Below are 16,096 nucleotides of genomic sequence, written 5' to 3' on the forward strand. Positions count from 1 at the left end.
CATTTGGAATTAGAGTGCATTCTTGTGTATTTTTCTCACCTAACTGGAAACTCTTTGAGGGAATGACTTGTACAGAATTCATTTCTAGATCCCCAGAGTGATTTTTGCTCTGCCTTGTTACCATAAACACACAGTGAATGTTGTGGACTTAAATGAATAAGAGAGTGCAAAGAACTCTCTCAGGTGTAGTTAGGTGTGGTCTTAGGAGGTTAACTAGTTATAATATCACATGGTGGTGGCTACAATGCAGTTTTATAAAGGGAACTCTGGTCCATGTTAGATAATCCATATGTGTTGGTTATTGCTGTTGAAATAAGAGGTACCCTGAATGGAACCACAGATTCAGAATATTCAACAGTAGCATCCTTTTAGTGAGCACTTATCATGTGCCATGAAGGGAGGATGTTCAACCCTCATAACCTCCTCTATGAGATGGGCAGTGGCTTCTACGGATGGGAAAATCAGGACTTTGGAGGTTGAGTGTGTTGCTATAAGTCATCCATCCAGTAAGGAGTGGAACTAGGGTCTACACACTGATTTACCTGACTCCAGTGCTTTCCTTCCAACCACTCTGTTGGCTGCCTCCCTGGTATAGCTTCCAAATGCGGAGTGTTGCAGAGCTCTAAGAAACTTTTTCTAAAAATTTTTCTTTGCAATCATTTGTATACATGTAGGGGGTTGTTTTAGAAATCTTGAGAAGTAAAAGGTTGCTATGAGAATGGGGTATTAAGACCTGTGGATACTGATTTCAGTTCTTCATGCACTTGTCTTATGACACTAGGTAAGCTCCCTCATCTTTTGCATTCTACTGTCCTCATTTATCAAATGATAGGGCTGATGTAGATCAGCAGTTTTCAACCTATGTTATTCAAAAATCTGAGGATTGATTAAAGTAGCCATAGAAACCATTGCAATGTGGGGAGCAAAGAGATGATCAGGCAGGATTCTGAGCCCTATACCTCCCTTATGCTAGAGAAGGTTTATATCTGCTTTTGTGTTAAGATTTCATGTATGGTTTACTTTGGATTCTACTCCTATAACAGAGTTTGCAATCATCCAATAAGTTGTTTTCTAAGGTCCTATCTAGCTCCAAAATTACATTTAATATTTAACCAAAGTCAAATGGCTAGTTAAATGACGGAGTTCAACCCAAAAGTTAGGCCCCTGGTCGTCTAGTTATTCATTCCTTCTTTTATTTAATCCTCAAATAATTATTAAGCACCAGCTACAGATTCACCACTATGTTTAGGGCAGATGATACAATGATGAGTAAAATAAATATAATAGTTTCTGTCATAGGAGAGACTGACATTAATTAAACACATGCATATTTCTATGTATAATAAGTGCTATAAAGAAAAATGTGCAGGATGGGTATAACTGGGAAATCATAAATACCACAAACATTGATTTGGTACCTACAATGTCCAAGGATTAGGCAGAACTCTTGTCATAATGTGCATGTGAACCCATATGCAAATATGCACCCAGAGACATGTGCTCATCCAGATGCTGATCAGAGCAAAAGCCAACTAGGACATGATCATTGGGGCAATTGTGAATTGATACTTTTTCCTTCCTGTATGCCACTTTGTTGAAACACTGATGTTTCCACAAAGCATGTCCATAGGCAATTTCCATTGTGCCTGTCTTCCTGTATGCTAGCATGGACACAGAACATTACAAACTTGACATTTTCATCATAAAAAAAGAAAGGCCTGACTACCATAGTGCTACATTTTTTGATGCTAGAGAGCCAGCCTTACTGATCTGCCCAGACTTCAAACTTCCACCAGTTCCCTCCTCCCCAGAATCCTGGCTGGAACCCAGGGTGATTGGGACGCTTCAGAAAGAAACTGGGAAGAAGCTTTCTCTACTTATTTAACTAGGTTAAGGCCATCTTCTTTCTCCTGCCTTTGCACACAGAGGCTGGCTTCTGCTCATAGAATCATGGTCAAGTCACTGCTAGTGACAACAATGAGAACCTGTTTAATTAAAACCCAGCAGAAACATCTTCTTGTGTTGCTTTACAAGCCAAGCAACAGTATGCACACGTGCATTCGTTTGAGTGCATGATGTAAATGCTCTGTCACTCACAAACTTGAGTTGCCACCTGAAGGCTTGGGGGAGTTTTCTGCTCTTGAATCTGCCAGGGTGCAGTGGGAGCACTTTTGACCTCAGAGTCAGGGAAGTTGGGTGCTGACCCAGCTCTCCTATCTCCTGGTTGTGTAGTTTTGGTCAACTAATGGAACTCCTTTGAACCTTTGGTTCTTCTTCTGTAAAATGGGAGTGCTAGCCGAAGTGGTCTCCAAGGTCCTTCTTACCTCTGAAATTTCATGATTCTGTGAAATATTGTCATTTGAAAACACAGCATGTGGTAGTGGAAAGAATTTTGGGTCTGGAGTCTAGAGATTCAGGTTTTGTTCATTCTGGAAACTCTTTCCAGCTTTCTCATCCTGGGCAAATTCATGTATGCAGCATTCACTCACACATACATTTATTGTTTTGGAGTTTAACACCCATCATTATCCATAGATTGTACTATTATTTGCTAATATAGAGTTGACCAAAAAAAACCCAATAGATTACACACATATATCCTCCTACCCCCACATAACCCACACCCCCTCCTCCATCCAGCTCAGAGTTAGGAGTGAAGGATAGAGGGCATAAAAAGTGAATAATCAAAGGGTGATCTTTCCATGGATAGAAATGACCGCTCAGGTATTCAATTTCCTCCTCTGTAGAAAGGGATAATGATGTCTGCCGTACCTACTAGGTCAATGAGATACAGTTTGTGTGAGAGTGCCTTGTAAAATTTAAGTTATCTTATGCTTGAATTTTTTTCATTAGAGTTCTAAATCATCATTTGAACAAAGTAATTTATTTTCACTTTCTGTTAAGACTATACATATATTAGTCGTTAACTCCTCATAGCCACATTCTGAAGGGAAATACTATTATTGTAGCATGTCACAAATGAGAAAGGCAATAAAGAGTACATTGTTCACATTACACAACTGGAAAGTGGCACAGCTGGGATTCAAAAGCTGGTTTCTGGGACTTCCCAACATGGGTCCTTAACTCTATTCTGTCACGACTCTCCTTGGTTCTTAGTTACCTGATTTATTACCAAATGCCAACAGGCTTCTTTTGACCATGGGCAAGTTTCAACCTCTCTGAGACTCAGTTTTCCCATCTATGAAACTGAGATGATGTTAAATGCCTCATGCAATTGGGGTGAGAAATAACTTATATTTCAAATATATAGAGCTTAGAAGTTTCCAGGAGCTTCACAAAGACATGTCAGAATGGTGGTTCCCTCTTCCACTTCAGATGTTGGTTGTTTACTAGTAATTATTTTTTTATTCTCATGGTAATTTCAAAGTCAGTTAGTCCAAAGATTTTTCCTGTGTTTCCAATGCCTTTTTGTGTTTTATTTTCTGTTTTTTTTTTTGTTTTTTTGTTTTTTTTTCCTAACTGTGAGATCATCAGTAGGTGCTGTAAATTTAGCAATTATTTCTAAGATGGTTTTAGTAGGATAGTTATGGTACTCTTTGGATCTGAAGAGTCAGGGAAAAGGGGATGTTCTGGTAATGGTGGTCACTATGTCACAAGTGGTGGTTCCATATTGAGTGGCTGTCCCTGATGGTTGCAGAACAAGTGGTTTGTGGCTTACGTTGCATCTCCCTTTGAGCTCTAAATATATACCTGAAAGTTGAGTATAAATCAAATCTTGGTAAGCCAAGTCTAATTGCCTGGCTGTGTTGCATATTTATTTCAGAGTTGTATAGATCTCAGCCCTCCTCCGCTGTCCTGATAATTCCTTCTTGTGTTTCACAAAAATAACAGGTTTTGTGGTAAAGCTACTTGGCTAAATGGATGCTGCTAGAGATGGATGAATGGTTCTACTAAGATGAATGAGATGTGGTCTTTATACAGCAGTCATTCAAGAGTATAGATTAGGCATCTAGATGTGCCAGATACTGTATACGGGGAGTTTATCTTGTGAGGAACAGGATTCCTGCCCTCAAGGAGCTTCCAGACAAGTGGAGTTTAGAGAGAAGCCCACCCTTGCCCCACTCCAGGGGCTTGTGTTTCAACTTGAAAGAAGCCTTCAGCCTTTTGATTCCAGGTATAATCTTGAAATCATGCAGTACAAGAACTAGATTTCTATTAGTATGGCATAAAGTAGTGGAAACCAGCATTTCTTAATGTATGTTACTGAGAACTATAGTTCAATGTAATATTAAAAGATGTTTCCTGGAAAAAAAGAATACCCATTTGTTTTTCCATGATGACTCCCATAGTCAAAGAAGCAATAATCATCACAACAGTGACAAGTTAATTGTTAACACTGAAATCTTAAGTGGTTAGCATTGCACTTTATCTGGCATAAAAATTATTCCAACTGATCCTTACAATCATCCTGTGCAGTAGGTATTGCTATTATCTCTCTATTTATACAGCTTGTACGTGGTAAAAGAGTTAATTTGTGATAGAGTAGGACCTGTCACAGGCAAGTGTGATTCTAGAGGCTGCATCCTTGACCTTGCCTAGCTGCCTCCCAAATGATATAGACCTGTATATGGAAAACCCAAAGTTACACAGGCCCCCTTATCGCAGACCTTTATTAATATTAGACTATTTAACAGTATTTAGCCATACCTTTTTAACCATACAAACTCTTTTTCTCAACGGAATTGAAATTCTGATGAGCAGGCTCAGGGAACTGTGGGCTCTGCCTAAATTTGACAGCTTGGGTGTTGTGTCTTTGGATTCCAGCCTACGTCAGAGCACACTAAAAGGGATACCTCTTTGTTTTGAATAACTGGTTAACTGGATGAGGAAGCCAATCTTCCTGTTAAGCTTTTGCTTTGAGTTATTTGGTCTAAATCTACCTCCTGGTTTATGATGGAAAAAAATGAGCAGTTTCAGTTTTCTCATCACAAACCTTTTGTTCTTCCTTCCCCTTTTCATTTCAAATTCCCAAGTTTGGCGTTCCGCCTGTGGTATAGATATACAAACCTCAACAGAGGGCAGAACCACAGTTGAGTTAGGTACAATTTTGATTCAATATACAGATAAGTGGCTGGATATTAGAGTTACCTGCACAGTTAAAAATAACCAATGCTTGGATCTTTCTCCAGGTGTTTAGATTTAACTGGTCTAGGAGAGACAGGAGCTAAAAAAAAATTATCATCAGTCAGGGATAATTTTGCTTCCTATGGGGACACTTAGCAATTGTATTTGGGGAGATTTTTGGTGCCCAACTGGTGGTGGTGTTTGTTGGGGGTGCTTCTGGCATCTAGCGGGTAGTAAGCGGGGATCTGGAATGCTGCTAAATACCTTACAATGCATAGGATAGCCTTCTCCAGCAAACAATTATCCAACATACTTTCAGTTGTGTAGAGGTTGAGAAATCCTGCACTAGTATTTCTGGGGAAGAAGAAAAAAAAAGAGTGGTGGGAAGAATACTTGAATAAATGGTCTTAGATTTTGGTCTTCATGAGGTTGAATTAGGATGGCTTAAATATAGGTGCCACTGTAATGACTGGATTCCCAGAGTGTATGTCCATAGGATAAAATGGGGAAACAATCATCCATGTTTTTAGACATGGCCATAGACCAGGATGGCAGTTCAATGCGTGAAGAGAGGTGGATCCATTTTTGCTTTCTCCTGCATAGAGGGAGTGGTTAAGAGCAAACTAGTTCTCCAGTCAAAAAATATTCTTTCTTCTTCTGGAGATTTTAGTGCCTTTTGACTCTGACTACAGTATTCCCTAGGAAGTAAGATATTCAGCCTCCATTGTTAGGTCCAGATATGCATGGATTGTGTCACTAAAAACCAGCTTAGACCAAGTGTGTTAAAAGACACTTTTTCTTCCCTTCAGAGCATTCCTGGTTGACTCAAAAGATGAGAATGGGATGATGCCCCATATTCATGTTTGTCAATTTCAGCCATTTAAAGGCTGACAGCATTGGAGAGAAGCATGAACTTGCATCTTTCCTTACCCCCCAGCCCACATACATCCCTCGCTTAATCCAAATTTTTTATCAGGGTCTCCCTGAATAGATAGAAGTGGAGAAGGATATCCAGCAAACATTTTTCTGGGCCATTTGGTGCCAATTCAGAGATAATCTTTAGTGTTGATTATTTTAAATTGATCTTCCAATTCTAAAAATGATAGCTTTATTGCTACCAAATTGGTATGTTTACAGTATTTTACCTCTTTACTCCCATGCCATTACTGAACTGACTTCTGTGAGTTACAAACCATAGTTAGCTACAATTTCTACAGAGTAATTGTCCAGCTTTTGTCACAAGCAGTGTCTGAAAATGGGCCTACTTGCCCACCCACTCCTATGGACAGACTGACACAGAGTCTTTAAACTGATCTAAAGATAGCGATTGTTATGATTCAGTAGATTAGGAGGAGAAATGGAGAAAAGCCCTAGGGCTTCAAATACTGTGCTCCAAATCTTGGCCAAAGAAAAAAGGGAGACTGGATCTGTGATCTGGGGCACCTGCAGCTTACTCATTCATTTGAAAAAAAATGTTTACTGATCTCTAAACTCCTACTAGTCAGGCCCTGCACTGTTTCCTGGGGATAGAGGGAGGAAAGCATTGATCCTGTCCCTCAAGGAATTCATGGTCTCTTTGGGGGAAACTGACTGAAAAACAAATAACCACAGTGCCGTGTGCCTTGAGAGATGCCACTGATGCTCCATGGCTGTAGGGAAAGGGAAATTACATTCCACTGAGGTGGCAAAGTTGGGGAAGGAGAGGAGGAAGAGGCATGTTTGGAAAGGCATGCTGCAGGAAGACGTCTTGAACATAGGCTTCAAGGAGGATTAGGATTCATGAGAATGCAGTGAAGAGAGAAGCACCTTAGGCAAATGGAATAGCACCTGCGAAGTTAGAAGACAGGAGAAAGCCTGGAACTGTACGTCTTCACGTATTTTGGGTATATTTTGAGTAGTCCTGATAGTAGAGCATAAGGTTGGAGAGCAGCTTCAAGCCAACAACAAAAGAAATTTGAGATAGCACATGGATTTCAACCAATCTTTAAAGTCTAGTGAGTTGGCAGAATATTACTAGATAGCCGTTTAGAACAGTGTTTTTTCTTTGTTGATGTTTTCGTACATTTTTGACCTTAATACATGCGAACAAATACATTTGAGTTTGACACTCACTCAATAAACCTAGCCAGAAATATAGATAAAAATATATGATTGAAATAAAAAAACTGAAAAAAAAAAAAACTTAACCTACATGTGATGCTTCTTAAATATCAAGATACCTTCTATTCTATTCCATTCAAATATAATGTGTTCCTTTACGATTCATTTAGATTTTAAAATACTGATGCACTAATGTGGTCGTGTTTTGGCTCAGAGGAAAATTGTACCATGTGTGATTAGCAGAGTTTGCAATGGGTTTGTGTTAAGCAGGTTAGAACCTGTGTCTTGCCTGATGGGGGCAAAAAGAAAATAGTGAAGGCTTTGAAACTTGAGGCTGACATGCACGGATATACAGTTAGAATTGCTCTGGCAGCAGCCTGAGGAATGGGAGAAAGGGAGAAAGAGAGCTGGGTTAGAAAACTGTGGCAGTAATTTAAGGGAGAGAAAGGGAGTGCTGGAACTAAGACAAAGGCAGTGAAGAAGGGTTACATTAACCCTCAAATACCAGTCAGTGCCACCAACAGCTGCTGTGGACCTACTGGTCAGGCAGCCTTTTCTTGTGCAGCATCCAGGCTTACGGACTCCAGTTCCATTCTCAGCACCCTGCGGCAGGATGCATTCTTTTATGCAGAGTTCTACAGCTACTAGATACCTTTGTATCTCTAATAAAAGGAACCAGAATGCTCAGGCTTCTGCCTCTGGGCAATTTCTTTATCTCTCAAGGCCTTCCTCCTGGGCACAAGAATTACTGGGTCTCATTAGCTATGGATTCCCAGACTGGCTTGGAGGAAGACTTTGCATTCCACCCTTTATCTGTACCTGACTCTTCCCTGCTCACCTTGATGGAAACTTCTGGCCTCAAGTTAGTGTCTAAGCTTATGTGAACCCTACAATGGTCGCTATAGCTTAGCAAGTCTTTAGACTCAGGCAGACCTTAATTTGAATCCTGGCTCTGCCACTTCCCACATTACTTAAATCATGTGAGCCTCAATTTCTCCGTCTGCAAAATGAAGATAAATTCCAAGATTGTTGTGAAGATTTAAGAAGAGAATATATGATAGACTTTAGCAGCCGGGCACAGTGGCTCACGCCTGTAATCCCAGCACTTTGGGAGGCTAAGGCGGGCAGATAAGGAGGTCAGGAGTTTGAGACCAGACTGGCCAACATGGTGAAACCTCATCTCTACTAAAATTACGAAAATTAGCCAGGCGCGGTAGTGGGCACCTGTAATCCCAGCTACTTGGGAGACTGAGACAGGAGAATCCCTTGAACCCAGGAGGCAGATGTTGCAGTGAGCCGAGATCATGCCACTGCACTCCAGCCTGGGTGATAGAGTGAGACTGTCTCAAAATTTTAAAAAAAGATAGTCTTTAGCACAGAGCAAATGCTCGAGGACTAGTAGTTAAAAGAAATACCTGAAGTATCCACCCCTGCAAATCCAGCAACAGGGACTCTGAGATGTCTTACTGGAACTTCCAACAACTGCAGTGGGGATGATTGGCTAATGGGCTTTGTAGCATAGGTGCCCTATAAAGGTAGCATTTGCTCCATTCTTAGACTCGGAAGACACTTTTTAGGAGGAAGCTAAAGAAAGAGGACCAGAGACAGAAAGATTTTTGATGCCCTGAGGAACACGTGACACCATACCGGCAAGGTCTCTTTAAGCTATCAGCATACATTGATTCATGTACACAGTGCACGTCCCACGATTCGCAAGAGTCTAATTTATTAATCAGCCCAGGTGATGGGAGCAGTCTGTAACATCTCGTCTTCTAGTTCCTGCTGCACCGTGCTCGCCAGGTTGTCTTTGATGTGTAATGCTCAGTGGACATTTGTCCCTCAGGGATTGCTTCTCACCCAAGCACATCCATGGCAATCAGCAGCCTTTCAAGGCAGGCTCTGTGTGTGTGTGTGTGTGTGTGTGTGTGTGTGTGTGTGTGTCTGTGTATGTGTATGTGTCTGTGTGTGTGTGGTGGGGGTGGGGAGTTCAGGTAACTTTGCTTTTCCTCAAATTGCAGGTTTATTGTTCAGAGAAAGTCAGCAAGGTGCAGCCTCCATCCTCACTTGTGACAGTCTCTCTGCGACTCTAGCATGACACCCAGCTCACCTAGTTCTACATCACATTCATGGGGGAGTGTGGTTTGTATGAGAAAGAAGGAGGTAAATACAAATGATATGAAAGAAACAAGTCTCCATGCTGGTAAACAGTTTGAGATAAAAGTGCTCACCTGTGCATTAATCCAACAAATATTTATTGAGTCCCTACTAATGTGCATGCACTGTGTTAGCCTCTGATGACACCGAGGGATTATTCATCTTTGCCCTTCAGGAGCACTTGTAGGGTAGTTGGGGAGAAACTAAAAGCGGCCAAATTGACACCTAGTATGAGGAGTGTTGAAAAAAAAGTATAAAATGGAGTAATAGTGCAAAGAAAGGGCATTGAGCTGGTCTGGCAAGATTAAGGAAAGATTCCAAGAAAATATTTTAAGTAGGTTTGTGTGTGTGTTTTGAAGTAGGGTTTAGAGGAGGGCATACTTATTCTTGAGCTTGCAATGGGCAGAGAAGATGTTAGTATGCAGGCCAGAAAATTCAACAGAGAGGTCAAGTCATGAAGCTCTGTACATGTTATATAAAAGACTTCAGACTTTATTCTAAGGCAATGGATCCTATACTTTCTCATTTTAAGGTGTTCTTAAGGTTTCAATGATTGTTTTTTATGATTCCCACAGGCCAAAAAAAAAAAAAAAAAACCAATAACACTGTTTATTAAATAGATCCAAACTACTTAATAATGAAGTATTTTTGTTGTGACAAATTTAGTGACCATTTGAAAAAAAAATACATGAAAATCTAAACAAAAGGCAGTATTTTCATTTTATTCTTGAATAATCAGTTACTACTTCTTAAACTTTGCAATTAGATAAAATCAACACTCATTTTCTGTTCCTCATTAATTTTTCGCAGTACTTTGAAATTGTACCAACTGCCAGAAACCCAGCTTCACAAAGATATACTAACATTGAAAGGAATGCATTGTGTTCTAATGTTGAAACTGTGAACGACCTTGAGTTAGAAGTTCTTGTGATGCCCAATAAATGTCAAGTATCCTTCATTTCCCGTGAACACTTAAAATATCCTGCTGGGCTCCTATGACTTTGCTGTGGCACTCCGTGGCTTCTCAGCCTACAATTTGTGAACTACATCCTAACAACAATAGGGAGCTCTAGGAGTTTTGCCCAGAGATGGAGCATGATCAGGTTGTCATCTTAGAAAGATCACTTCTGTTATAATTGAAAGAATAGATTAATGGGGGAAAGATGGGAGAGGGTGCAAAGTATGTCATCCAGGTGAGAGAGGAAACTGTCTTGGAATAAAATAGCGTCAGTTGATGTTTGAGATGTGTATTTATTTGTTATAATTTTGAAATAATTATGGACTCCCAAGAAGTTGCTACGATAGTACAGAAAGGTCTTCTGTACCCTTTACCTAGTTCTCGTCAATGGTTACATCTTATGTGACTGTAGTACAATATCAAATCCAAGAGCTTGACATGGGTATAATGTGTGTTTATAGTCCTATGCCATTTTACCATATGTGTGGATTCATGTAACCACCACTGCGATCAAGAGACAGAACAACTCCCTCAGCACAAAGATGTTTCTTGTGCCAGCCCTTTACAGTCAAACCTCTCTCTCATCCTCTACCATCCATAATCCCTAACCCTTGGGAACCACTAATTTGTTTGTTCTTCATCTCTGTGATTTTATTCTTTCAAAATATTATATAAATGGTCATAACCTGAGATCCTTTAAGGAAACACAAAAGACTCAGTATTTGGTGAGTGTTTGAATATACAAGTTGACAGGGAAGAAATAGTCAAGAAGCAAGTAGACTGGCAAAACCATACCTTAAGTAATAAATTGACTGGGTCTAGGTTAAGTAAGGAAAAGAGAGGGGGAACATTTTTAACTTGGTCAACTGGGTGGATGATGGTGCTTTTCATTAATGTAGGGAGCCCTGGGAGACAAGGAGACTTTTTGAGGTTATCCATGGTTGAAGATGATAAGCCAGCTTTGAAAATGTTGAATTTAAACTCCCTGGAACATTCAAATAGAGACTTAGTAGGAGGTTGTATAAATGGTTCTGACCCTTAAAAGAGAGAGCTGGGAAAAAAAGTTACAGTATTTATAGTTACCAGGTTACCAGTGATAACCCTTAGAGCTATGCTCACTCACAAAGGGACCTGTTTAGTAGGTGCCGAGTAAAGCATTGAGAAATTGAGGAATGGTTGGTGGTACAGGAGGAAAATCAGGGATGGCTGGTACCTTGGAAGCAAAAATAAATGAATCTTTTAAGAAGGAAAGTTTAGGTAATCAATAGCTGTAGTTTCTAATGTAGCACATAAGGCAAGAATTGAAAACAGTCTTTTATAAAATCTTGACCTTGGCAAGAGCTGCTTAAGCAAAGGGTTAGGGATATAAGCCAGAGTGTAGTGAGTTGAGAAGTGAGAAAAAGGGAGTAGAGATTTTATTATTTTTCTTTTTTAAAAACGAAACATCACTATGAAAAGAAGCAAAGGTGTGAAATGAAGTTTTATTTATGTTCATTGGTTTTAAGAGGGAGGGGACCATTAAGAGAGGGAAGAGACTGACACTGTGGGACACAGTGGAGTTATTATCTTTTATTTTTTAATTTTTTGTTCTTAATTCTTCTGTGTACATAGTAGTGTATATAACTATGGGTTATGTGAGATATTTTGATACCGGCATGCAATGCATAGTAATCACATCAGGGTAAATGGGGTATCCATCACCTCTAGCATTTATCCTTTGTGTTTCAAAGAGTTTAGTTATACTGTTTTGTTATTTTTACATATAAAATTAAATTATTTTTTACTGTAGTCACCTTGTGTTAGCAAATACTAAATCTTTTTTAACTTTTTTCTATTTTTTGTACCCGTTAGCCATCAGAACGGGGTTATTTTTGATGAAGCGATTTCTGAAGTAGCAGGAAGGGAAAAAGAAAGAGCACAGGTAGGGGTAAAAGGAGAGATACCTTTTGTTGAAATAGGAGGAAAGAAGGGAAGGAGAGGTGTGGGTGCAGATAAATCTATTGATTTCACTTGTGAAGATTTGAAGGGACTTCTGATGGCTTCTATTTTCTTTGTGAAGTGGGGTGTGAAACCAATCACTGAGGAAGGGGGTACTGTGGAGTGTCAAAAGTTTTTATAGTGTTTGGGGAAACTTGGAAATCGTTAATCTGAAGAATTTTAGAAGGATATGATTAAGGAAATACCGAAGGGTCATTAAGAAACAATGCTTGGATAAGGTTGGTGATCACCGATTTATAATGACTGTAATGCAGTTGGGATATCTGCATTTCCATATTCATGGAAATATTTTTCACAATAGCCAAGATATGGAATCAACTTGAGTCCATCAGTGGATATGTGGATAAAGAAAATATGGTATACATACATGATGGAATACTATTCAGTCTTCAAAAAGAAGGAAATCTTGTCATTTGCAACAACATAGATGAACCCGGAGGCCATTATGTTAAATGATATAAGCCAGGCACAGAAATACATATAACCACATGTACTCACTTATATGTGGAATCTGAATAAGTCAAATCATAGAAGCAAAGAGTAGAATTGTGGTTATCAGGATCTAGGGTGAGGAGTGGTGGAATTGGAAAGATGTTTGTCAAAGGATACAAAATTCAATTAGATAGGAGGAACATCAATTTGAGATCTACTGTTCAACATGGTGACTATACTTAATAATTGTAATTAATAATAATAATGGATTGTACATTTGAACATCACTGTGATAGTATAAGTGTTCTTACCACCAAAAATATGTGAGGTAATACATATATTAATTAATTTTATTGAGCCATTCCTCAATGTATACATACATCAAAACATCAGATTGTATTCCAAAAATATATGCAATTTTTACTTCTCAGCTAAAACAAATACTTTAAAAAAGAGTATTGGCTCAAAGTAAATGCATAGGTGGATCACTGGATCTAAGTTGGATACAAAAGAAAGCAGGTAGTAGATAGTACGTAAAGGGAAAGGAGAGGGTTATGGGCCTAGAGGTCCTGAAAAGGTGAAAAAGCTAGTGTTGTGATAGACTAGTTAAAAACTGGAATGTTTTAATACAATATGTCAAAGTTAGAAGGGTGTTGGGAGATGGCAAGTTCTGGAGTAATCATGGCAGGAAACAGGGGCCTGGAAGAATAGGGTGAAGGTCATTGAGATGGAGTAGGTCAAGGGACTGAGAGGCTGCGAGTATTTGATGCTAGGTACATGGAATAAAGATAGGACTTGGAGTTAAGGCACAGTCTGAGTCATGTGCTGACATATTCAAATAACCTGAGAGAATACTCTGAAAGTTGGTCATTAAACACAAAGAAGAAGGGGAGGGGTGGGAGAAATCTCAATCTGTAAAAGAATTTAAGCATTCAAGTCTTGTTTCATTCTATGTTAGATCTTTGAGTAGTGATCTGAGCCTCAAATTCCTTCTCCTTAAAGAGGAATTTATCTTTACCTGCCCCCCGGCCCCCAACAGAGCTGTAGAATGTAATACTCAAAAGAGGAACTGAAAGTAAATGTGCTTGGTAAACCATGCACTGTCATGTAAATATAGGCCCTATTGTTCCTGTTTACAGGCATGAGGGACGGACTTTGGATTCCTTTCACTGCTTTGATGGAAGATAGTGCTTTGGTACCTAATAATTGCATTCAAATGGCCTGATTTCAGATTATCACTTTAGGATAACAAAATGAGCAGCAGTTGTAACATTGGAGACGGACTGTTAGATGTCCTATCTTTTAGATGTCCAGAAAAAATGTACGAGAATAGTTGACCCAGACAAATTGACCGATGAAAGGATAACTTGTGCTTCAATATAATGAGTTCAATATTCTTTTGATTTACGAAAAGGCACTGGGGCACCCAAGCCCGGATGCTTGTCAGCAAAGAAAAGTGGAGATTGCATTGCAGTTCCTGCAGCCAGAACAAAGTTCTTTCTCTGTTTCAGCTCAACCTGCATTTATTATTATTATTATTATTATTATTATTATTAATTATTAGAAAGGCAAGGGAAAAGAATACTGAAGACCAGGGGTTTCAGGAGGCAGAAGTGTCTTACCATATAATTAACCCACCCCTGATGCTGACAGTTGAACCTAAATGAGCAGGATAATGGGAGAAAGTCCAAAATAGAATCCAGTTAGGGTTCATTTCAGAACCAAAAAGGAAGTTGAAATATAAAACAAAAAGAATGGAACGAATAAACTTATCTGATATGATACAGAATATGGTATTAATAGCTAAAGCTTATATAGCTCTATTAAGTCATTTATACTTGAGTGCAACCCTTGTGACAGCTATAGCCTTTAACTCATTTTACAGATGGGGAAATTGAGGCTCAGAAAAGTAATATGGCCAGGGTCACACAGCTGGGAAGTCATGACTCTGATCTGAACCCAGGCAATCTGGTTCCACAGTCTGTGCTTGTTACCACTGGCTATACAAGGCGCTGAGAAGGTGAAGGGAGAGCTGCCTTGGGAACCAAGGAGCCTGTGTCCTCCTCTGTCCTCAACACTGTATCATCCACCTTGTGACCTGAGCACATTATAAACCTGAGCCTCAATTCCCTCTATAGTATTCATGTTTTGTACAGAATAATTGCTAAAATACTATCCATTTCTCTCTTTTTAAAAAAAGTTTTATTGAAGTGTAACTGATGAATAGGAATTGTATACCCTTAAGGTATGCAACTAGATGTTTTGACATGTGTAAACATTGTGAAATTACCACCACAATCAAGCTAATTAAGGTATCCATCACCCACACAGTAACTATTTTCTGTCTCTTTTTTTGTGATGAGAACACTTAAGATTATTCTCTTAGCAAATTTTGAGAATACAATATAGCATTTTTAACTATAGTCACCATGCTGTATATTAACTCTCCAGAACTTACTTATTTACTTAACAGAAACTTTGTACCCTTTGACCAAATTCTCCCCATTTCTCCCCTCCTCGCATTTCTGGCAACCATTCTTCTACTCTCTGCTTCTGTAAGTTTGATCCTTTTAGATTCCACATACAAGTGAGATCATGCACTATCTGTCTTTCTGTGTCTGGCATATTTCATTTAGCATAATGTCCTCCAGCCGCATACATGTTACAAATGGCAGGATTTCTTTCTTTTTAAAGGCTGAATAATATTTCCCTTTGCATGTGGGTGAGTGTGTGTGTCCATGCATCTGTTGTTGGACATTTATGTGGATTCCATATTTTGGTTATTGTGAATAGCTCTGCAATGGACATGAGAATGCAGATAGCTCTTCAACATACTGATCTCATTTCCTTTGGATAAATACCTATAAGTGGGATTGCTGGATCATATATTAGTTCTGGTTGTAATTTTTTGAAGAACTTCCATACTGTTTTCCAAAATGGCTGTATAAATTTGCATTCCCACCTACAGTGTACAAAGGTTTTCTTTTTCCACATTCTTGCTAACACTTGTTATTTTTCATATTTTTATAATACCTATCCTAACAGGTGCAAGGTAATAGCTCATTGTGGTTTTGATTTATGTTTTCCTGTTGGTTAGTGATATTGAGTATGTTTTTGTGTACCCGTTGGCCATTTGTATGTCTTCCTGAGAAAAATGGCTATTCAGGCCCGGCGCGGTGGCTCAAGCCTGTAATCCCAGCACTTTGGGAGGCCGAGACGGGCGGATCACGAGGTCAGGAGATCGAGACCATCCTGGCTAACACAGTGAAACCCCGTCTCTACTAAAAAATACAAAAAACTAGCCGGGCGAGTTGGCGGGCGCCTGTAGTCCCAGCTACTCAGGAGGCTGAGGCAGGAGAATGGCGTAAA

At 39.4% G+C, this 16,096-nt stretch overlaps 1 protein-coding gene across 1 annotated transcript in view; it reads left to right on the forward strand.

Moving 5' to 3' along the window:
* BRINP1 (BMP/retinoic acid inducible neural specific 1) overlaps positions 1-16,096 on the forward strand; it is a 200,021-nt gene that overhangs the window by 59,733 nt on the left and 124,192 nt on the right. The gene's annotated exons all lie outside the window — the stretch shown is intronic.

The sequence above is a fragment of the Theropithecus gelada genome, chromosome 15 (assembly GCF_003255815.1).
Source record: "Theropithecus gelada isolate Dixy chromosome 15, Tgel_1.0, whole genome shotgun sequence".
Lineage (NCBI taxonomy): Eukaryota > Metazoa > Chordata > Mammalia > Primates > Cercopithecidae > Theropithecus > Theropithecus gelada.